Source organism: Sylvia atricapilla, chromosome 12 (assembly GCF_009819655.1).
Source record: "Sylvia atricapilla isolate bSylAtr1 chromosome 12, bSylAtr1.pri, whole genome shotgun sequence".
Taxonomy (NCBI): Eukaryota; Metazoa; Chordata; class Aves; order Passeriformes; family Sylviidae; genus Sylvia; species Sylvia atricapilla.
In genome coordinates, this window is record NC_089151.1 from 15,525,027 (window position 1) to 15,548,821 (window position 23,795).

At 41.4% G+C, this 23,795-nt stretch overlaps 2 protein-coding genes across 2 annotated transcripts in view; one reads left to right on the top strand and one right to left on the bottom strand.

Annotated features, from left to right (window-relative positions):
• Window positions 1-23,795, bottom strand: part of C12H19orf12 (chromosome 12 C19orf12 homolog) — a 347,603-nt gene that overhangs the window by 271,226 nt on the left and 52,582 nt on the right. The window lies entirely within an intron of this gene.
• ZNF536 (zinc finger protein 536) overlaps window positions 951-23,795 on the top strand; it is a 232,536-nt gene continuing 209,691 nt past the window's right edge. Inside the window, exon 1 of the mRNA XM_066327932.1 lies at window positions 951-1,229. The gene's annotated coding sequence lies outside the window, so the exon portion shown is untranslated. The remainder of the gene's footprint in view (window positions 1,230-23,795) is intronic.

The following is a 23,795-nucleotide window of genomic DNA, read 5'->3' on the forward strand; positions in this document are numbered from 1 at the left end:
AAAGTTATTTGTTTGATAATTAAGTCCTGAAAACCCATCGTTTAATGATTATTCCGAACCCATAAGGCAGAGAACCTCCATGACGTTTTTCTCTAAGTTTAATTACCGTATGCTAATTTCCTTGCCTACTACGTGATTAATTAAAATCATATTTTCATAATCATTTGGCACTAGTATTGTTTTAGAATTATCATGATCCCCTAAATAGTGTATGTAAATAAAGTCGGCTCTAATGGAAAGAATCAAAATGCAACGCTGAGGACCTTTATGTGTTTGTATGCATGCGATTGGCAACATAACTGGCTTATTTACATTAAATACGCCACAAGGTTACAGTGCAGATCAACGTCACTTTATCGCTGATTACTTCTCTTAAACGCCGGAGCGGTGACTGATGCTCCGGTCCCGCTGTCCGCCAAGGTTTTCCCCGGGAGTTTTTTTTTTTTTTTTTTTTTTTTTTTTTTTTTTTTTTTAGGGAGAGAAACAGACTTTGCATAGTTTCGGGAGCAGGTAAGAAGGGCGCTTTGTGGATCCCGGCGCTGCCCCCGGGGGCTCGGCGGGGTTTGCGGGGCGCGGGCAGGGCCGGCGGGGCGCGGGCGCGGGGGCTGCGCGGGGCGCGGGGGCTGCGCGGGGCGCGGGCAGCGGCGCTGGCCGGGGGGCTGCGGAGCGGCGCGGGCTCCTCGGGGTGTTTACACGCGCTCAAGGTCACGACCAAGCTGCGCCGTGTTAAATGGTTTCTTAGTTGCTAGACAGGGAGAAAAAATGGACGATCACAGACCATTCTTTGTAGATTATTATATCAAGGGTTCAGCTTTTGGCTCATCAAAGCTAAATGCCGCAAGACCTATCTAGTTGCTGTGAATTATGCCAAGACGACAATGGAGTGCTTTTTTAATGGTACAATGCATTTCACCTACCAGATAGGGGGAGTCCACGCTGAGAGATGGGGATGTCTTGTGATGTTGGGTGATCAGTATCAATGAAGGGGGTTATTCTGAAAAGAGACAGATTAAAATAAAGCGCTCTTTGCTCGGGATGTGCTGGAAGCAGTTGGGAGGGCTACCCGGAGCGGGCGGCCGCGGCAGCCCCGCGCCGCACTTTTCCCCCTCCGCACAAGAAAATGATCAAGTCAATCATGTGGACATGCTTCATTATTCATTGAACACAATCTTTTACAACGCTCCGTTTACGTGCGGGAGTTTCTTCTACGCTTTGCTTTAAATTTTAAGGTAAGAAAGACAAAGGTAAAAAGGGGGTTTTTGAGGATCCGGGAGGCTCCCGTGAGCCATCAAAGAGGCTCCAAAGTCAGTCCGGAGTATGTTTTTGTTTTTTATTTCTTTTTAATCATCGCAATGGGGCCTGCGTTTTCCACCGTGATTAAAAAAATACAGTATAATTAAATATCCATAGCAGTGACGTTTGCAAGCAGGGCTGTCAGGGGAAAAGCAGAAAATAATGAAAGGAGCGGAGAAGCCATTGAATGGCGCTATAGAACTTAGCCTGAAGAAAACCCTACGTTTTTCCTCTTTCTCTCTCGTTTCTTTTAAAACCGTTACTTTACAAAAAAGGAGCGGGCGGGCGAGGCGAGGGGAGGCGAGTGCCGGCGGCGGCCGCAGCGCTGCCCGGGGGCCGCCCGCCGCCGGCCCCAGCCCGCACCGACCCTGCCCTTAACTTGCCCAGAAACTTTTTGTTTTAAAGGCTTGCTGCGGAGCAAACTTTGCTGAAGTGACTTTAAACGCGGGCCCCTTTTTTCTTCCTTCCCTCCCCCGTTAGGATCCCGACTAATCGTGGTGTAATTTGTAAACTCCCCCCCTCTTTTTTTTTTTTTCTTTTTTTTTTTTTTTTTAATCAAAGTTAGCTGATGCATACCATGTGTCAAACTTGTGAGATTCAAGTGCCTAAGAGACCTGCCATTTTGTGCTCTAATCGACCTCTTATGAATAGGAGCCGTGCATAATGCTGCGAGGAGCGTTGTGACATTCAAGTAGGCACTAAATGTCAGGCCAGGTCTCAGCCCTTTCGGGGGGAGCGGAGCGCGCCCGGCGGCGCCGCGGGGAGCGGGGAGGCACCTGCCAGCCCGCCGCCGGGGCTTTTGTCAGCGCCCGGAGAAAGTAACAGGTTAAGGAGGAAACTTAAATGGCAATCCCCGGCGGGGAGGGGGGGGAGCATCACCTTGCCGGCGGCGCGCCGTGCGCGGAGGGCCGCGGGGGCGCCGCTGTGTGCGCGGGGCAGCGGCCTCGCTCTGCGGCGCGGGGGCTGCGCGGCCGGGAGCCGGGGGGGCACCGGGCCGGCGGCGGGATTAGCGGGATGGCGGGGAGGAAGGAGAGATTCTTTGAGGCTGTGTAGGAAAGAATCCAGATTTTAATGCGCCCATCTGTTGCAGTTTTGCAAATAATTAATATATATGTGTGTATGTGTGCGTGTGCATGCGAGAGAGAGAGAGGGGCTGGGGGAGCGCTGCCGCCTGTGAACTTCAACGCGAAATAAAAGGTCGCCAAGATTTATGCTGTTTATCGGAGGGTCCGCGGCTCCCGCGGGGCGGCTCGCACGGGCTCCATCCGAAAAGTTAGTTGCCGGCGTGCCCCGGCGCGGCGGCGGGGCCGGGGGCACGGTGCGGCCGCGGGTGCCGGCGCCCGGGGCGGGCGCGGCGGGGAGGGCTCCGGCCGCCGCCTGCCTGCGCGGCGGGCATTGTTTCGGGGTGCGTGCGGCGGATGTGGCCGCGGCTGATACAGTGTCGAGGCGGGGACGCGATTTGTCAGATCCCTCGGTTGGCACTGGAGCGGCCCGCCGGGCCCGGGAGCGGCGGTGCGGAGCGGCGGTGCGGGGCGCGGTGCGGGCGCGGCGCTCCGCGGGCGCGGGGCAGGGGCGGGCGCGGGGCGCGGCTGCCCGGCCGCCCGCGGCGGGAGCGCTCTGCGGGGCCGTGCATTCCCTCGCCGCCCCCCGCCCCCCCGTGCAGTTTAAAATAAATCCAACAGGGGCCGTGTTTGCTGAGCTGATGTGCCCGGCTGATACAGATAGCGGCGGCGAGCCGCCCGCTTCTGTGGAAAAAGACTATTTTAAGTGTCATAATTAAGTTTAGAAGCCTTGTTTGGGCTCATTCACTGCTCGAAATAAAAAGGACTGGCTGCTTTTAGACCCTTTCTGAAGGGGTTGGCTAAGCGCCCCTGCACGTTCGCTTGGAGAAGAATGTTTTCTTTTCTAGTTTAATATTAGAAACTATATTTTTACTTGTTTAAACCGGATTTGATTATTCCTGTGGAGATTTTTTTTCTCTCCCCCCCCCCTTCCTATCGCTCAAATCTTTGTTCATTGTTCATTGACTGTGGAAGGCTGCTTAAATGTACGGAGAGAGGGGGGAGGCCCCCTCGGTGGTTTGATGTTGAAATAGTAAACCTGAATGAGGAGGGTGGCTGGAAAAGTGGACATTGCAGCTTTAATTAACTTCAAGATGCTTCAGCGAGGACCAGAGCGTAGTAGTGACGTTGCCTCATAAATCTGTCCAGTACAGTGCGTTGCATTGAACTATTACAGTATCACCATCATATTGAATATTCACTACCTATCCGGGAGCAGATTTGCATAATTGGATCTTTTTTAAATGAAACTTGTTTGCAAAAACCCAAACAAAACCAAAAAAACAAAAGCCCAAGTGAAAACCGCGGCGATCTGCATGATTATAAAGGGTTCAAACATATCCGAAAAGTAAGTGACCTGCATAAGTACATCAATAGGTTAAGTGCAAATAAGATGAGAAGTGCTTCTGAAAGCTGTACATTCCCTATGTGGTCTCTTGGGTTATTTCTCAATAGCGGGATTTTTTTTGTAGCCTCAGGGATTTTAGGTTTTCTGTCTGCTTTCATAACTTTTTCCCTCTCAGTTGTTATACAAGGTGAGGCTTTTGTACCATGCCTGTGTACCTGTAGTGATATTTTTTAAAGAAAATAGATTAACAGTTTGTAATTTCTTCCGTTTGACTTGTATAATTATGGCTACTGTGGAAGGGAAATGTGTATTGCTGTTGTATTTCTGGTCATTGAGTAGATCATCACTATATATGTCAGAATATTCAAAGGTTGTTTGTGTGTGTGTTTGTGTATGCTTAAAAATCGACTAAGTTATCTAAGCTGCTACTTCTTAAATCAGAGAGGCAACTGGCTTTTTAATGTGTGTGTACCCCCCCCCCCCCCCCGCCAATTTGATGGAGGATGAAGATGATTGAAGTAATTAAAAATACCAGCAATTTTTTAGAGTGAATTTGTAGCTTCTGTGTAAAACCCCATCCCCTCCTAACCGAGTGGCTGGCTAGCATTATCGCAGTTTTGGGTCGGGCAGGTTTAGAAGTGTTTTGTAAAATCAGACGCTGGTGTTTCAGATGCTGCGAGGGAAAGTTGTGGAGGGCAGGCAGCTGAGAGCTGCAAGTTGCCTGGCAGGGAAGGGGAGCAGCCGTCGGTGGGGCGAGCCGGGCAGGAGTGCAAAGTCTGCGTGCAGCCCAAGCCTTGCCCCGGCTCTCCCCCCTCGCCGAAGGCTGCTTTAGTTATGATGTCATTCTGATAGTGGAGAGCAAATGTCTCCTGATTCTACCATTAAACGCCTGGCTGATTTGCCTGATAATGATAGCATTGACATCCTGCTCCTTGACAAATGCAAGCCCTATGAGCCCTATGAATTAACTTTTTTCCCATAGCTGGGAGCCAGCTAGCTTTACGACTCATGAATGTAGCAGCACTTCTTTGACAGATTACTTTGAACCTCCTCAATTCTGCGACAAACCCCCTACTCTAAACACCACTTCTGTTAGGCTGCTAGCAGACCCCTGGACAGTTTGGGCCTGATTTGCTGGGCTGCTGAGCGTTCATCACTTCCACTGACTTCAGATGGAGTTGTGGGTGCTCAGCAGCTTTGAAAATCAGGCCCTGTGTTCAGTCAACAGATGATGCATTTTTTTTGGCTTGTTTGGTTTTGATTTTTTTTTGTTGTTATTGTTTTTTTAAGTTAGACAGTTAAAGAGGGCTCTATGATTTCTAGTCATTATAAAAATATTTGTAAATAGCTTGAGTTGTTTGTCCTAGTCTGGTCTGTTTTACCCTTTCTGTTATGTTTTTTTTTTTAAATTTTTATTTTCAATTAATCTTCTAGTGGATGTGCTGTTAATCTTCATTAGAAAAGATTCATAAATGAGTTGTTTAAAGTTTTTGGAATGTTGTAGAGGAAAAATGTTTCCAGTTTGGTACCAAGTGCTGAGAGATTCGATTGCTGTTTCAGAGCGTGCACTAGAAGAGAGTCTCGGTACAGTTGCTAAACCCTGCGACTGGGTGCACTTTCTCATGTCTGCTCTGTCTTCAGATTTTGCTCCTGACTCTGAATTTCTATCCCTGCAGGTAAATGAGATTTAATATAATGGGGTTTTTTAAAGTGCCAGTGACTTAAACTTTGTTTTCATGTGTTGTTTATGATGATGACAATTAACAACTGCAGATGTAAGAAAGGTCAGCCTCTCTGTTACTTTTGCAGGGAATGAACGTGAAGTATTTGCAGGCTAAAGCTGTGTTTTGCAAATGATTTCCTCAAGATACAAGTTGCTGCGATGGAAACACTGTATTAAAACTCTTTTGATAAATTGACTATGTCTTTATTAATGGAAAAGAAGAAAAAAGAATTGTTCTACGGGCTTTTTGACTTCTGAACATATTTAAGCTCTAATACTCAGCAAGTTGTCTGGCACTGTCTTCACTGTAGGCTTTTATATAATGAAGAGGCTGATTGTCATATTTTTGTCCATGCCAGAGGCCAATAACCCAACCCATTCATTATCAGAAGAGAGTAGCCTGTAAGTTGCAACATCAGTACCACTGTTTTGCTTGCAGCAATGAAGACAGTGCTGAGATCAGAAATTGTGATCTTCAGTACAGAAAGCTGACACATTAGGTTGTTTACCCACCATGGAGCCTTAGGTGACCAAAGAGATTTGCATTAGAACAGATGTAGAAAAATCCACTAGTCCATTAAAATGAGTTGTGCTTATTCCCTGGGAAGCACAAGTTTCATCAAGTGTAGAGAAATCAGTAAGAAGTAATTTTTCCAAATGTTGATTTTTGCTTAAAGTTGACTTTGAATTGCACAGGTGTTTTTAGAGTGCCTTGACTAAAAAAAAAAAAAAAAAAAAAGAAAAACATGATTTTTATTAATTTTATGAAAATGGAAACCAAAACCATAGATAGATTTATTTTTCTAGTTTGAGTGTGGAGAATTAGACTTTTAATCTTCTGATTTAGTGCACTTTAATAAGATTGTAAGCAAATCTAAATTTTAATCTCTGCATTTCTCTCAGATACCTGAAGAGATGTATATCGGCTCTTCAAAATGCTGAAAACAAAATGATCTTAAAAAGCTATTTTTCTGTCCTCTCTTTCATACCTTGCATTTCCCTGACTTGCAAGCAATTTGGATTCAGGGAAAGACAACACAGATGAAAAAATAGAATACATACTTTCTTTTATAGAAACATGAATAAACTTATTTCTGGCAACTGTAGATGGAAATCCAAATTTCTCTAGTGAAGAAACTCCAGGCACAGATATTCATGGAAGAGGAAAAAATGGATGAGCTACTGAAAGAAAATGTGTAAAAGTAAAATAATTCTGACGCTTAACTGGCTGATCTCAGGGTTATTGTACAGCTGTGTGGTTCTAACTCGCAGTTGTGTGGCCGAACACGGAGTATGAACTTTGTGGGACCAAGGCAGTGATCAGAACGTGCCCTTGGCTGGGAACAAGGGAAAATTGCAATGATCCGATCGACGTTTAACGTGAAATAACCGAGGAGCGTCTGTCGGAGTCGGAGTGGATCACACTAACTGCTATGGCATTTTCACTCATATTGGCAGGTTAAGCAGTGAAGCCAAGCACTAAGGGAGAGATTTGAAGCATCTTTTCAGGGACAGCAGAGATCCAGATCAGGAAAGAGGCAGGGGAATAGGGTAGCAAAGAAGGATTTGAGTTTCCTCTGCCCAACTGCACCAAAGCTGTCACTAAATATGCTCCCAGAAGTAGGATTCTCCCAGTATTCTGAATTTGGCACCTTTCCCTTAAATTTAAATTTGCTCTAATTTTCAGGTGCATCTTACTAGATAACCAGATGCATCAAAAAGGCAAAAGAATTATAGAGGAGTAATTATAATTAGCCTAGTTGTCTGTGTTTTTTAAAAATTGTAAGATGGGTCCTTGAAAGTATTTTGAAGTCACTGTTTTTTACAGGTCTTAATCTAAATACTCCATGTGAGATTGTTTTCCAAAGAGATGGGTTCCTCGGGTCAAGTTCAACTATATTAAAGACAAACAATTTTGTTATAATCTGACTGTCTTTTAAACACAGATGAGGAAAACAGAACTAAAATAGCCACAGGAGCCTCAATATCTGATCTTTCCTCCATTGAGCATTGCAGTATATAAGCAGACTCACATAACCAAAAAGCAGAATTAGGTAATTCCTTACAAGTATTTGCCATGTTACGAAAAAAGCAGCGCTGCCGATCCTGGTAGGACATTAACAGACACATCTGCAGGTAGCAGTGCCTGAAAATAATGATGATGGCTTCATTCCCATGGCATGGGGCAAGCAACAGAGCTGCTTCGAACCAGGAGCTCATTTTTCTTGCATTAGTGTTGAACTGTCCAGCCATAGGGATCTCGGGCTCCCAGAGGGAGCCAGTGCTTGCCAGGAGGGTGGGAGCTGGTGAAGATTAGCCAGGGGTTATCCCAAGTGGGTACCACAGTGCCAGGGAAAGGATACTTGGGAAAAATTGGCCCTGTCTCAGTTTTGTGAAGAGGAGAAGGCAGAAGGGCAAAGAAAAAGGAGAGTATGAGCTGACTTTCAAGAGGGGTGCAGGGGAGGATGGAGGCAGAGGCCACTACTCTGCCTTGGGACAGCCTGGGATGTCCTGGGGAGCTTTCCTTGTCTTCAGCCTTGGGAGGGTCAGGGTGCTGTGGTGCAAAGGGGCACATGGCTGTCCTGATTCTTCCTGTTATGATAAGTTTGGTTGAGCCTTTATGTGAATTTTGTTACTTTCTTTATGTTACATTTTCTCTTACTTTTTTTTTTTTTTGCAGTAGGTGCTGTTAGAAACTTTTCCTTTTTTTATGCCTGTGGGATATTTTGCTGCAGGCACTGTGGTTCTTTGTGAGGAGGATGGGGGCCCTGTTGAGCTCATCAGTACTACAAAGGGGTTGCTATCAAGTACCTCAATCTACTCAGTCACAACAGGGCTATGTCTTGTGCTTCCTTCATAGTCCTGGCCCTGCTGGTCTGGGAATTAGCCCTTGTAGCCCATGTCATAGCACCGTGTTAGGCTGCCATCCTGGCATTAAATTTATTTTTCTAAATGATGGCATGCAGTATTAATGTTGTTTTATTTCACTCCCATAAGCTGGCCTCCATAGATTTTGCAGACATTGTTACCATCAATCTCATTATTGGAATACCAATGGTAGATAGACGTAGATACATGTAGGTCTCTTTAATCTAAAATTTAGAGAAACATGGGTAAATAGGAAATTCAGGCAGAATAACTTCATGCAAAGGATGCATGGAATAAATTATAAGCAAGGAAAGGATAAATGAGTTCAAGGGAAGCCTAGGTTCATTTCTTGAGAAAGAGCATGTGAGAGCTTGGGTGAAGAAAGCAAGGAGGTGTAAAGTCAGTTTCTATTAACAAATGCTAACATGGTGGGCTAGATGTTCCTCACCTAACATTTCTTTTGATAGCTCTGTATGGATAAGCTACACTTAATTTTCATGTATGTTTCCTAACACTTGTTCCCTAGATCTGGTTTCTTCAGGGGTCCTCAGAAATCTTCAAACATAGGATAGTGCAACATTTTAGTTTTGATAACAGTTTTATTCAAGGGAATGATGTGACAGTGAGGTGTTGATCAAGTGAATTAGGGAGAAACCTTTTCTTCTCTGGCATTAGTTTTTAATTAACAGGAGAAGTAGAAATTTCTTTCTACTCTAGTGGCCAGGGATTTTCAATAGTTGTATGCCCTAATTCAGTCATATCAAAATATGATATGGTATCATATTTTGGAAAAAACCACTTCCATATACATTCTCTCTCTCTCTTTTTAAATACTTTTATTTCTCCAGGGTCTGCATGAACAATGTTATGGGTTCCAGCCTACACTGGGACTTCTGAGATTATTGAATGTTGAGAGTTGACTCAATGTTGGAAAGCAGCACTAGTTTTGAAATTGCTGCTTCAAGTAACTTTTACCTTAATTTTGTTGGAATATACCCTGCATTTTGAGGAAATTTATGAATCTCTCTTCTCACAGGAAAGTGCATAAAGTTTAGCAAAATTTTTATTGCTTTTGATGTGATTTCTAGGAGCCAATTCTGCTTTTGTTATTTCAGTCTGGGTATGACTGAGTCAGTGGATAAAACATCCCTTCCTTACCTGGTGAAACTCATGTGATTCTTAATTTCACTGTAAGTACAATGTGCAGCTCCACTGTTTCCTGATTAAACTTTTTCTGCTTTCATCATTTCACGTACAGAAAAGAAATCCAACTTTTTCGGTTAAAAAAATTGCAAAGATTATAGGCAACCCAAAACCGAATTGTGCAATAAATGACTATTTATTACCTTTCTAAGGTAACTGCTCTTCATTGATTCATTGAGATTTTGCCATAGGAGTATCATTCCTTCTAAGGCTAATGAAATAACCAGTAGAAGTTAACCTAGTATCATTATTAGCACCATAATACAGACTAAAACACCTGCACTGCTCCAATATCTCCCTCCTTTGGATTTTATCATAAAATGCTTCTTAAAATAGCTCAGCTATTTTAAAATATTCTTTACTGTTTTAAAGATCAAACATTCAAGCATCTTTCCTTTTTTTTTGCTTGAACACACAAAGCTATATGCCTGTGCCTGCATAAATGGACATGCTATGAGATAAACGAGCAATAGGAAACCCACAACAATTTCTGGATTAGAATTTCAGTCTTTTGTTTGTTTGGTTGTATCTTTGGCATGCTAAGGGCTTTCCAAATATAGGAGTATAGTTTCTGGCCAGAACTAGCTGCCATTTTCTTATTGCAGTTGAAAAATGCCAGTTCATTAGTTTGCATCAACATGCTGCATCTTTGAAGGATTTCTCAGGTCCACAATTGAATTTCTGCTCAAAATGAAAGAGTTGCATCTCTGCACTTCATTATGAACTGGTGATTATGGAATGCACCTGGGTCACTGGAGAGCTGGATTCAGATCGTTCCTCTCTATCTGATTTGAATCAGCTTTTTCAAATCAAGTTTCTCACATCCCAGGTGAGTGCTTTAAAAACACACTTTGGCTCTTCTTTTTAAGTTCCTGCTTCAGGCTATTCCAATTTAAATAATCATTTAATTATTCAGTGGGTCAAAAGAGAACCAACTCTTGGCTTGGGCACTCCAGTGTGATGTGAGAGACTGAATCCAACTGGTTTCTGTTGGAGCCTGCGCTCCTGAGTGTGACATGGTGAGAACAGTCTCATATATTTACTGCTTTCTTGTGGTTTTTAGTTTTGAAAAACTGCAAAAGGTATCAGGTTAGTCCCAGAGGACAACAAAAGGAAATTCTAAAATCCTCAAAGTATTTGTGATGCTGAAAAATTCTTTCTTGCATGGTTCTCAAATCAGCTTTTATAAAAGTCAGTTGGTGATGGAGTGCATCTTTACAATCCAAAAATTTTCATCTCAAAATGGAGTTATGTTGCCATTGTTTTTGTTTGCTGGATTATATACTTGAACACAATATTCTCATTTGCCCCTGAACACTGAGTGAGTAGCTCTGGGAGGTGTGATGGGTGAAACATTAACCCTTTCTCCTGGTACTGCTTTGGGTCTCGTGCAGCAGGGAGCTGCTGTGGATGGCTCTCTGGGAGTACTGGGAGGAGGGAAAAAATGCTGTGTAAATGCCAACAAATGCCTGAGAGATGCAAGGGATACTGCACTTGTTTCTTGCAGGAATAACCTCCTCTGAGGTGTAGAAGATCCATGAAACTGGCAGATTTCTCTGTCAGGATCTCTTAAAAAGCAGAGAAGAAATGTCTTAATCTCTAAGAGGGGAATCCACAAAGGGAGGAAATCCTTCTTTTCTTACAGATAGAAATACTCATTTTGATAGCTCCTGCTTCCTCTGTCTTTCATTCTTAACTTGTCTGGCAGCACAACTCTGGCAGAATCCATGCTGTATTGGTTGGTTCCCCTCCTGGCTGCTCTGCAACGGTGATGGATGGGAGCCAAGGGAATAAATATAGCTCTGAGTTCCAGTAGTAACCCCCTGCCACACTTCTACACAGAAACTGGGAGGTCACAGGGGGAGAGACAATGGGCAGGCTCAGGTCTGACTTCAGCAGAGAGGATGTTTCTGTGCTCCCTGAGGAAGGGGAAAGGTGCTGCAGAAACCCACTCCTGCCTTTGCTTCCATGCAGACCTGAAGGGATCTGTAGATCTATTTTAAAAGCATTACCATTGGCTGTGCAGTTTCCATGTGAGTTTATTAAATGTGAACATTTTTTATATGTAAAAATAACTTCACCATTTTGTTATTTCCTTTTACGTATTTCACTCCGGTTGGAAAAATGAAATCAATCTAGTCAGCTTTTCATCAGTTTCTCTTTGGCTGTCATGCAGTTGCACAATGCTGCAGTGCTTGGCTAGCAAAAATGTTTACAACGAAAAATTGTTTTCAATGGGATTAAAAAAAGAACCATGGAAACATTTTTATTGGTCTTCAATTTTTGTGCAACTTGGATTTTTACAAGACCTAAACTACATCAATGGTGTGGCTCTAATTTGATCTTAAGATTATGCTCTATTTTTATATATAATTCCAAGGTATAGACAAGATACTGCTACTACCCTTTGCCACAAAGTACAAAATATTCTAGCCTATTTCTTAGCAGCTGGATCAAAGTCCAGGGAACTCATGAGCACCTTGCAGTTGACTCTCAAGGGTTTGAGGTCAGACCTTCCACCTGTGGGTAAATATCTGTTATAAGTTGGTTTAAGCAGTCTTCATCATTTAGAACTGCTCTGAGTTTATCTCTGCTCTATTAATGCCATGAGATTGCTACAGCTAAGGTGAATCTGAGGATATGCCTGAAACCCTTAAATATCTTTATTGCTGCTGGCACCTATAGAAATCTCACATATGGAGAATATATAAAGTCAGATCCATGGAAGGTTAACCCTAATAAAATCCTAGGAGTAAAGTACTGGCTGACAGTTACCCTTTGCATCAAAACTCTTAAATACATTTTAAAAAGGTGCTTGTAATGAGTGTTGAGTTAGTTTGGGTTTTAATTTATTTTGCTTTACAGTTTAAGTAGAAAAAAAGCTCTTCTAGGGATGGCCTGAATTTGTGGCTATTGACAATTGCTTTATGAGTATATGGACTGGGGAACTGCACCTCTCCAGGGGCTACTGCCACTAAAAACAGAGAGGAATTGCACAGGCACCTTGAGCTGTTTTTCACACTGCCTTTCTACCTCCATCCAGTGTCCCCCAGCAGCCACCATGAACCACATGAATGAGCAATGGGGCCCCTTGGGTACCCTTTGAAAAGGGAAAGCCTTTCTCTTAGAGAAACAGGAATTTCATGGGGCCCAGGCTTGCAGATAAAAACTCTTCCAGCATTTTTATGATCAACATTCACCACTGAGTTCACTAATTGAAGACCTTAATGAACGCTGTAATGATCATGTCTGTTGTTGTCACTGATTCAGTATCTTGTTTTCAGGTGTGAGCTGGCTGAGTCAAATTTAGTTTTAAGTAAAATCATCGGCACACAAACAAAAAAAAAAAAAAAATCACCACATCCCCCCTGCTTTATAAATATATCACAGCCTCTTTCAAACACCAACTGTTGATTGGCTACTACCCATGTCATGATACTAAATCATTGACTTCAGGCTATTAACCTTTTGCTTACTGAATCCAACTTCTGCAGTGAACTCCACCATCAAGTTAGACAGAACTTGCATTTGATGAGATGTATGTTGTGGAAGGAAACAAATGATCATGCAGACTTTTCCTGTGATATTGGGAAAGGTATTGAAATTTATGCTTTACAAATAAAAACAGCTGAATTTGAAAGTGGTTTACACAGGTGTAATCTATAATGTAACACAATTTTCATTCTCCTGCTCTGTAGCTGATCCAAAGATCTAAAAGTAGATTTGATGCTTCTGTAAAAATAGCCTGGCTAGTCTATATTCTTCAACTGCATGACACTTATTTATGTACCTTTTTTAGAAGAAAACGTCTCTTTTCAGAATCTGTTGATGTTTTTAACCATATGAGGACTATTTTTATGTATTTTGGGGTTGTTGTGGTGTGGTTTATTTATTTTTTTTTTCTTTGATGAGGTTTTCTGTTGGGAGATTGGGTTTTTGAAGATGTGCTTCATGTATTTAAGTCAAATAAAATGCTACCCATTAGATTGAAAAAACTTCTCTTTTTTAATGTTTCTCTTTTATTAATATAGATTTACAAATAAGTCTTCAGAAAATTTTTATCGTTGCTTGTTATGACACATCATATATCTTTTTCTAATTGTGCATTCTTTTCATGGTTTTAATTATATTGTGGAGCAAATGTTTTGTTGTGTAAAAAAATAACATGGCACAATTTTATCATTTCTGATTTAATAATGAAAATACCCTTGAAGACCCCATCACTTTTTCGTGCCTTTACGATGCCAATAACCTCTCTGATGCTGGTGGTGGAGCTGAAGGCAATAGAGCAAACCCAAGATAAATGAAGGAGAAGCACTGGTTTTCAGCATGCTTCCAGCTCTGTGTGTAGGTAGCAGAGCAGGATCTCTTGGATCAGGGTCTCTGGGTTAGCCACAGTGCTGGGGAAGCAGGCCTGGCAGATAGAGGGAAGGAGAAGTGTTGTACATACATGTTGTCTTTTCATACTGGATTTGAAGACAACTTTTCCTCCTTTGGGTAATTTCTTCTTATTTGAAATAGGAAATTGGTTAAATAAAAAAAAAAAAAAAAAGGGCGGGGGGGGAGGCAGGGAAGTGTCTTGAGGACTTTGCATGCTCTGCTCAGATGTGTGTGGTTTTTTCACAGAATTCTTGAGAAAGCCTCTGTGAAAAATGGAAGTTCTCCTTGTTAAACTGAAAGTTCTGCCAGGCTTGGAAGCCATTTGTACCTTGTTCTGGGTCCAAGGTACTTCCCATGTGCTCCTGCTGAGTGTAGAATTTAGTCCTATCCAGTTACCCCCAGTTAGGATTTGCCCTCCCTTGAGAACAGTATTTAGTACTAGAGCAGCTTTTATATGCTGAATAAGGATCATCTATTCCTATAGGAATAAGAAGGTTTAACAGCAATGTACAATCAATATGCAAAAGCCTACTAAGATAATTTGTATTCATATGTGAACAACATTAATTCTAAACAATCTTAAGCTCTTATTTTGTCCAATGATTGCTGGACATCTAAGTGAAGAAGGCTCTCCTAATTTATTAGTTTATTATCAACGATATTGCAACACTTAAACTCTTCAATTAGGTAACCCAGCTACCTATTATTCTATTAGGGCTTGCTGCTCTCTGATTCAAGTCCATACTGAAACACTTCTTGCTTTAGCACAGGTGCCCCATCCTTCTCTGAGTGGCTCTATGTGGAGTTTGGCAATGTACAATGAGAATGTAAATAATAATTGCTGAATAATAATTTAGTATTTTATAAGATGCTCACATGGCTGTCTTACAACTGCATGATAGGAAGACACCTATGAAAGGTATTAATGCACTTGTCTTTGAGAAAGTGATATGACAAGAATAAGAATACTTTAGAATGGTCACATCTTTTTATTACATTCAATACATTTTTCCCCTTGGTTTACATGCTTAATTTTTCTCAGGAAGGCCATGTGTTAACAAAATTTTCTGTAGCCTATAGGAATTCTTTAGTTTGTGGGGAGAATCATATGTACCTTCAGCTGTGAATAATTTGTGGCTATAATTTGTTTCACCAGCTCTCTTTCAGATTTTATAAACAAGATGTTCTCATACATGTAAGGACTGTCAGTTAGAGCTGTTCAGTGCCAAGCCTTACTGGTACCGTGCTACAAATCCTCCTGAACTGCTTCAGTTGATCTTAACTGAGCATTTCTGGAATAGCATTTGATCCTGACTTAGTGCAGAAGCAGTGGTATTGAAACGTGTTTAGCTGTTTGGCTAATACTGGGTGTCAGGTGCTAAAGCATTTCTGTGCTGCATTGTGTCTTCTGCAGTTAGAAAAAGTCGAAGTAGTGAAAAATCCTGGACACAATTCAGCTAGTTTATGAGTTAAGTGTTAGAGTGTTTTGAAAACCTGCAATAAGCCATATTACCTTCTTATATTTTAAAACTTTTTTATCTCTGTTGCTCCCATCAATAATCTGTGATTTCAAAAATCATGTGTGGTCTCATAATTGTTTTTTAAATTGGCTGGAATAGTAGTTCCTTTAAAAATGTGCTTCAAAGGAAGAGTTGCTTTTCATACTTTAGAATAGCTGTGGTCTTGAATTACATTTAGAAAAAGATGTATTAAATATAAACAAATCTAGTGTTCATGTAAATGTTAATTAAGCTCACATCACAGAACTGTGCTTTTTTGTGAAGAGCAAGAAAATTCTTCTCGTTTTCACGTTCTCTCCACCGAGGCTTGTCTGGCATCATTCCAGCACCACCTTCCCACAGCAGGATGACTTCAGACACCCCAGGGGACAGGGCTGGTCCCTTTGCCCATCCCCACTCCTGGCTCTGAAGCTGCTGGGTCTCTGGAGCAGGTCCTGCCAGGGTGGCCTGGCTGAGTGAGCCCTTACCAGCTGCAGATGAGGAAGTGTGCGGGGCAGGGGACTTGTGGGGACTTTTATACCAACACACACAGGTGATGCAAACAGGACATATGTGTTGGAGTGGCCAGGACAGGCAGGAGCTGGAGTGCTTATTCCCATGTCAGTGGTGGAGCATCAGGATATAGGGGCTGCAGATATGGGATATGGGAGCTCCAACTTGGAGGCCCAACTGAGGAAGAGAAAGGAGAAGAAAGAATGAGAGAAGGTTTTTTTTTGTGTCCGAGGATAATGCTGTCGTCTATGCATTCAGATCAGAGCAGCCCATAGCCATATAAAACAGCTCTTACACTCTCACAGGTTGTTCTGTTGAACTAAAGTTTGCTATTTTAGTTTTCTTTGCAGCCCTTGATATCAAAGTCCCTGCTCTTTCCCTTCTCATTGGGACTTCTTGAGCAAAATAAGAGATCTGTAAAAAGTATTGAAGAATTAAAATGAACAAAATGTAAAATTAACGTGCTAAATATCATAAGTAGTGATATAAACAAGGTGCTATGTCATTCTGCTTGCCCAAGACTGAGCCCTCTTTTTTCCCAAACCAGATTATGTTCTTCATCTCTCTAATGGAACTATTATAAAATTCATATTGGAAGCCAGGACCTTATTTGTGATGCTGCTTCTCCTTTGGGGCTGATATTGAAGCACAGACACAGTATAAAACTTCAGAAAGAAGGCAAATATCAGATAGTTTTAGCCCAGGATTAGCAGCTAGGACTCTTGAGTGTCATCTGAACATTGATTATTTGTCAGATAATGCAATTACATTTAATGGAGGGCACTGCTCAGGAGTTACACAGTTTAACTAGCACGTTTGGGTTTTATGCACTGTACCATGCTCACAGTCACAGCGGAAACATGAGTGACATTTGACACTCACTTGTGGTGGTGCTCCTCCAGAGCAGCTGCACGTCACAACACTGAGAAAACCCACAAAATGCCTGTCCTGCTCTCCTTGCTACCAAGTCTTGTTTAGGCTGTCCCTGTGAGGCAGAGACACAAGAGAGCGGTGTTGGAGGATGGTGTCATGCGTGGTGTGCCTGTCAGAGAGCTGACACACTGGCTACTGACTGTGACATGTCACTGACATGAAACCATGCAGTGCTGCTGCAGCTTGGGGCGCAGCACAGGTTGTGCAGCAATTGCACTCTGTTTTCATCTGTTTGACAGACCCACCAATAGGCACAAGAGTCTGAAGCAGCCTCCAGATTTCAGGGTTTCTGCACTCCTATTAAAAGAGGAAGAAAAGAATGATGTGCCTGAGATGGTTTGAAATAAAACAGAGAAAATCCTCTCCCTGTCCTCACATGAACCCTGATAATAACAGAGAGGACTGAATAACAGAATAAGGACCATCTCCTCATTGCAGTGCATAAGGAGTGTTTAAGTAAAAACCTTGCTTTTGTTTTCCTTATTAGCCTTATAGTCTAGGACTAAATCTTGGCTCCATTGAATAATGGGGGTTTTGCCACTGACTTCACTGGAACTGAGGTTTTCTCTTCAAACTGTCAGCTTTACTCCTCCCATGGACAGGGTGCTGATTTGTGTTCTTGACTAATTCTAGTGATTCTGAGAAAACTCTCCCTACTCAAGAAGCCTAAGGCTGGTAGGTCTATGTGTGGTTTTCTTCAGTGGTAACACCTGTGATCTTCTCTGACTCTGAAAAATGCCCCTGAATTTCAGTGATCAGGTGAGCCCTAGGACATCCTCTAATGCTCTTCTAGGCAGGCCTGCTGTCAGTTCTGGCTTGGCCATACCTGGATTTGAGTAGAGTCTCTCAGGTTGTCACCTGCAGGCAGAAAAGCTCCTGACTCTTCACAGTAGCAGCCAGAGAAGCCCTGCAGACTAAAGGGTCTGTATCACAGTGGTAGCCATAATGGAAATGCTCCATCACACAGAGATGAAAACATGATTAAGTATCTGAACTTGGTTTGTTCATGACAAGGCAGTATTTAGCTCAAGCCTTTGAGTATCAAAGGAATAGCCTTGACTTCAGTGACACTGAAATCTCCAAAACTGTATTTGCATGTTCCATGCTGGTAGGGGCTTCTGAAACTGTGACTCAGTTTCCATGGCCAAGAGTTAAGGAATAACTTCCAAGAATAGCTGCCTTAGATCCTTAGATGGGGAATTTATACCTTTTATCTGAACTTCTCCTTTTATTTAAACAAACACACCCAAACCCCGAGGAGTTCAGTTAAGGCCGAGCTTCCAAAACTGTCCCAAGAGTTCCAGCTGGTAACTGTGTTTTGAATCTGAGCAATCCTAGTTTGACTGTTACTGATTGTACAAGCAGAAGTAACAGATTTCTGTAGAAACCAAAAGGGAAAGATGAAAGTCCTAACAGAGCTCCTCTCCCGCCTGCCTCAGAAATCCCAGACTCTGTCTTGTCCCATCTGTACAACTGAGAATTTTTCTCATTTAATGGGAAATTAAACGGCACAGTTAAGTTAAAGAACTGGAGTCTACAAAATGTAGATGGGTATTTGTGTGCTTAAGTTCTGAGAGAATTTGGGTAATTATGTATGTAGTTGTGAAACCCTGAGGATGTCCAGCAGTGGCAAAGCGTGTGGATGAGCACTGCTGTGGTGCATACAGATAATTCATATTTTCATAGGACTTGATAGTCAGCATGGGAGTAATCTCAGACTTGGCTAATGAAAGTGGCTGCACCTGGTTGAGATCCTGCTGGAAGCTTTACTCTGTCAAAGATACTTATGTGTGGGTGCTTCCTACTTTATCAACCTCACCCCTTCCTTGTGCCTTTAGGCTTAGTTGCATTAAGGAACTGAAACACTTGAGATCATCACTGTTTTGGCAAAAGCTGGCTCTGCATAAATGTGAATGTCTCTGAAGGCTGCTCTTGCATGCAAAGTTATTTGGCTATTTGAAAATGTTTTTTAATCTGGTAGCTGAATCGTTGCCTTCCTAAGCTGTAGCTTAAGTTCTGTGTAGGTTTTATCCGTAGCAGTATAGCTTTACATTTTTCTTCTGAGCTCTGCCTACATTCAGCTGGGGGCTTCCATATTGACAGATAAGTTGGATGTTGGTTCCATGGAGGTTGCTCCTTGGTGGAAAGATTCTAAAATCAGTGTGACCTGTTGGAACACCAGGCCCCCTGCACAAATGAAAATGTGCTGTCCTCAGCTGTCAGTGCAATTGCAGAGAAATGAGCACATGACAGCAATTTGAATGTTGAACCTTCTTTAATTCAACACATCATTTGGTTTCAAAATAGTTAAGTAAATTGTATTTAAATAATTGTAAACATTCCAAATAGTAATCCAAAACAAATTGTACTTTGCATAATCGTAACTTAGGAACAAAATATTGCAATATAAATCAAGGAAGAGTGAAAAAAAATTGCTAAACAAAGAAAGTATGTTTAAATTTGTTCACATACTTATCCTTTGTAGATATTTGACAATTTTTTTGCTGTTTATTTAAGGTACTGTATAAAATTTCAGACTAGTGTGGGTTAAAAATACTTAATATCTTTTTATTGCTCCATCTCTTTGAATATTTATTTTCTGAAACTTGAAAGCTGTGTGCGGTATGACTTTTGCAGTGCAAAAGGCTTTTCATTCCATAAAGTGCCTAGAAATTCGTTATGTGATCAGTTATATAAATAGGCTTATTGTTTAGAATGTGTCTAAAATGAAGCCTGTCCTTTAGCCATTTTTTTCCCTCTTATTAAATTTTTAATGACACATATTTCAAAACCAAACAAACCAATTCCAAAGGGTTTAATTTTCTTCTGTTTCTCCCAAATTGTACAGTATGTTCTAACAATTTAGGCTCCAGTTTGGCTAGTGGGGAGTCTTTCATTAGAAAGCACGCTGTAGCAAAACATGTATTTTTTGTTAAGAAATAGTGGATGATATAATAATTGTAAAGGACATCTACAGCATAATGACAGTTATATGTTTTTCAAAGGAAAATGCAAACAATAGGTAGAAGAAAGTAAAATCAATAAAAGGACATTGTATGAATATATCTGGTCCATTAGTTACAGGGAAATCTATTCTGTTCAATCTGAAATCACATTCAGCTTATGAGGTAGATAAATAAAAATGTTAGGTCTCACTTATGTAGTCCTTTCTCCTTTTGAGCTTAATGGCAACTTTGGATGAAATGGGACATCAGAATTAAATCCCAAATTAATCATTGTGCAGCATGATTTTCATCACCCTCACTTCCAGATAGGTTATTTCCACCAAGTAAAAATCATTGAGGACTGTTTTCATTGTATGCTTGGCTACAGTTCCTGTGTTACAGAGGGAGAAAAAAAAAGTCATGAGTGGAGCACTCTTCAGCTATGAAATGGAAATGCATGTACACCCGTTAAGTTTTATACATGAAGAAGTCTGCTGGAAGTTTGATTATTTAACTTAAGTCCTTCCTTCCTCCTGTTAAAACTGTTGTGCTGTTTGGATAGACAGGTATCGTGAGAGGTTGCATGTCTGCTGTTCCCCCAAACCCTAAAATTTACTAGGGACAACTGATTTCCTCACTAGGATTTCTGATCCCTGTGTGCCAATTGTTGGCTGATTAAGGTCAATGATAGCACTTATTCAGTACTTTTATCGACTTGGATCATGTGATAGAAGTGATTGATTTAAGCACAGGATTGCTAATTTTCTATTGTAGCCATTTCTTTTACCGAGCCAGGTTTTACATTATCAGGAGTTATTTATTCTGTATTTAAAAGCAATCCATTTTCCCCTTACAGGTAGGAGTGCCATTGCATACATTCAGAATTACATATTTCACTTGTGGGAGATGTTTTTGCCAATGTTGGATGTACCCTTTGTTTCCAGAGATCTTTGGATAGGCTGGGATTTCGAATAGCAGATAATAACATGCAGTGTGTATTATTGATGTTGTCTTAATTGTCTTATTGACAACTCACTTGCACTTGAAGAGGCATGCTAATATCAGACATTTTATGAGATTGCATATATTTTCATGACTGGAAGCCATAGCTACAAAATGATTTTAAAAGCACACAAGTATTACTCATTAAAACATGTAGAATTTTGAAAATGCATTTTTGGGTCCACATTCGGCATCATCACTGTTTGGTTTTGTTAATCCAGTCTCTCCCACCCTTAATTTTCCTTTACTAGTCCCTAATTAAGCTACTCATCGATATTTAGCATGGAATTGGCTCCAAAGCAAAGTGCCATGCACCACTACCATTACCTGAAAAAAAAGAGCTTATAGGAATAGCAAATTATATGCCTGCAAGATACAAGAAGATGGTCATATAAAGGGAAAATGCAAGCTATTTGCTTCTCCAGTGGCAAGGAGGAGGTGTTGAAGAGAGCATACATTGCATGCAGCTTAAAATTACAAATATCTAGTTATGAATATACTAATTGTGGCTACTAATTTGCTTCTGGTGAAGTAGGTTCATTAAGATGTTGGAATAGTTTAGTTACTGCTAGCCTCTTCTAAAGACCTGTGAATTAACTTGAGACGTTTTTAAAATTTAAAATCAATAAAAATAAAGCTACAGTACGTATCAGCATGAGCTGACAGATGTAGACAAGTATTAAGGAAAATCTCTTGCTGGGAATGATTGTAGCCTGAAGTATTCTATATATGAATGATCCGAGCATATTTTAGATTTCTCCTTTAGAAAACCTCCAGTTTGGACATCTGGGTCTCTTAATGTGTCTGTCAGGGTGAAAGGACCAGTTGCTGACATTATTTCTGGCAACAGAGTCTTCTGGGTGCTGGTTTCTTTTGTTGTAAGGACTCCATCAGGGCTGTTTGTTTCCAATCCTGTTTCAAACATGAACCCCTGTATTCCTGATTGCTGTGAAACATGCATTGGCAGAATTTAATGTAAACTCTGTATGTCCATTCCACCCTGTACTTTTCTGCCTCATATTATTGCAGTGGATTTGCTCTAGAATATTCAAAGGAAGGAGATGAGTTTTCAGGTTGGCTTACTCCTCCTGTTAGCATAAAAATCTGTCCTCTTGGAGAAACTTGGGCTTCTACCCAGCACTGTTCACTGATACCTTGCCATTTTTTCCTTCAAATTTTTTTTTCCTGAGATACTGAAGTGATTATGAAGAACTACAAATGAATTCTGCAAAAATGCTTTTAAATATCGGCAATTGTTTGCACCTGTCTTCTAGTTCCCTTCAGCATGTATTGCTTTACTTTTGCAATTAATCTTTGTCATGCATCTTGAGGCCAAAGAACTCGGAATTCTCTTTTCTAAATGGGCCTCTGTGATCAGGTGTTTCATTAAAGATCTTAGTGACCTTCTAAGTTTTTGCCACATTTATACCACTTCAATTTCACCTCAATAAATCAGAGGAAGGTCTAACTCTTGGTATTTCTGTAAGTGGGCAAATGAAGAAATTTTATATCATATGTAAATTTATGGCATTGAATTGTTTTTATATGCTGGAGTGCCCTTTTAGATAAATAATATAGATCTGGGAGCAAATTCTCTCTGGTGGAATTGATAACTGATAAAATCTGGCTCTAAAGTATCTGAATCCAAAGGTTTCATCATTGATCTCTAGGTTCTTGTACTATGTTTTCTTTCCACCCACATTTTTCAATTTTTTTTTTTCTTTTTCTTCATAGAGGGAAAAGAGATGCTGCAGGGGGGAACAGGGAATGACAAAGGTTCCCTATAAACCCTAATTGCAGTTCTGGGTGCACAGCATCCACAGAGTTGTTTCCAGTAGGTGATGAACAGCTCAGAAGTGACCTCTGCATAGTGTTACCCTGCATTGTGAGTGTGTGGATTGGCTCTATCTGAGGATCTTGTGCTTGATTTCTAAAATAGATCAAGTAGTGTATGCCTGGAGCAAAAGGTGTCCATCTGTGAAATATGAGCTTGAATGACCATAATATCAGGCAAAAAATGGATGACACCTGAAAATTAAATTTGTTGATAAAGCACTGGACAGAACTTCATTCTTAATTCTTTTCCTGACTTTCTGTGACCTTGAGAAATTCACTGGGAGGTGATTTTTACAGGTGCTGGAGGCCTCTTGATACAAATGAATCTTGGGGTTGCAACTGGGGCACTAATCACCTCAGAAGCTCAGATAGTACTTGCATATCTGTCTGCCAAGTGGGTAAAAGGATTTTTGCAGCCTTTAAGAAATATTATGATATTATTGATGAAAAGTATATGAATATGCTTTTGTTTTAATGATTTGCTTGGAAAGATGAAGAGGACCTGGGCTGTCAGAAAGAGTGTAGATGGAGGCAAGTGTTGTATATTTGCAGGGAGCTGACTCTGGCAGGCGTGAAAGAAATGCCCTTGGCAGAAGGCAGGTGCTCCACCTTGCCCTTCTACCTGGTGCTGGCAGTGAGAGGTGCTGGTTAGGGAGGCCAGCTGAGCCCAGGTGCTTTAGGTGACCCATTTTCCTCACAAAATCCTGGTACTCATTGTCATTGTGGTGATGTTGGAGGGGTGCATCCTAAGCCTCCCTGTAATACAGACTACAAATCTGTCCAGTCTGCAGTTTGTGTGTTGCCCCACCTTCTGTGGCAGTGTGGTTCCAAGCTTACTGATGTTCGTGAAGAGAAGTATTTTCATCTTTCCTGTGGAGTAGCCTCTCTACCTCCTTTATCATTTTATTTGACTTTCTGATACCTCTGCTACATTCTTTCACAGAACAAGGCCAGAATTGCCCACAATATGCTGGACATGGGTACATCAAGGCTTTCTGCTGTCAATCTTGTTCTTAATGCTGACTAAGGCTGTGTTTACTCTTTGTATGTTCCTGAGCTAATGATTCCAGAGGACTGTCAATTGCAAGATCTCTTTCTGTGCTTACGTGCCATTTCCAAATTCACTGTTATTGTACGTGGCTGTTTAGATTGCTTTCCCCAGATGTTAAACCTTCACATTTTTATGTGTTA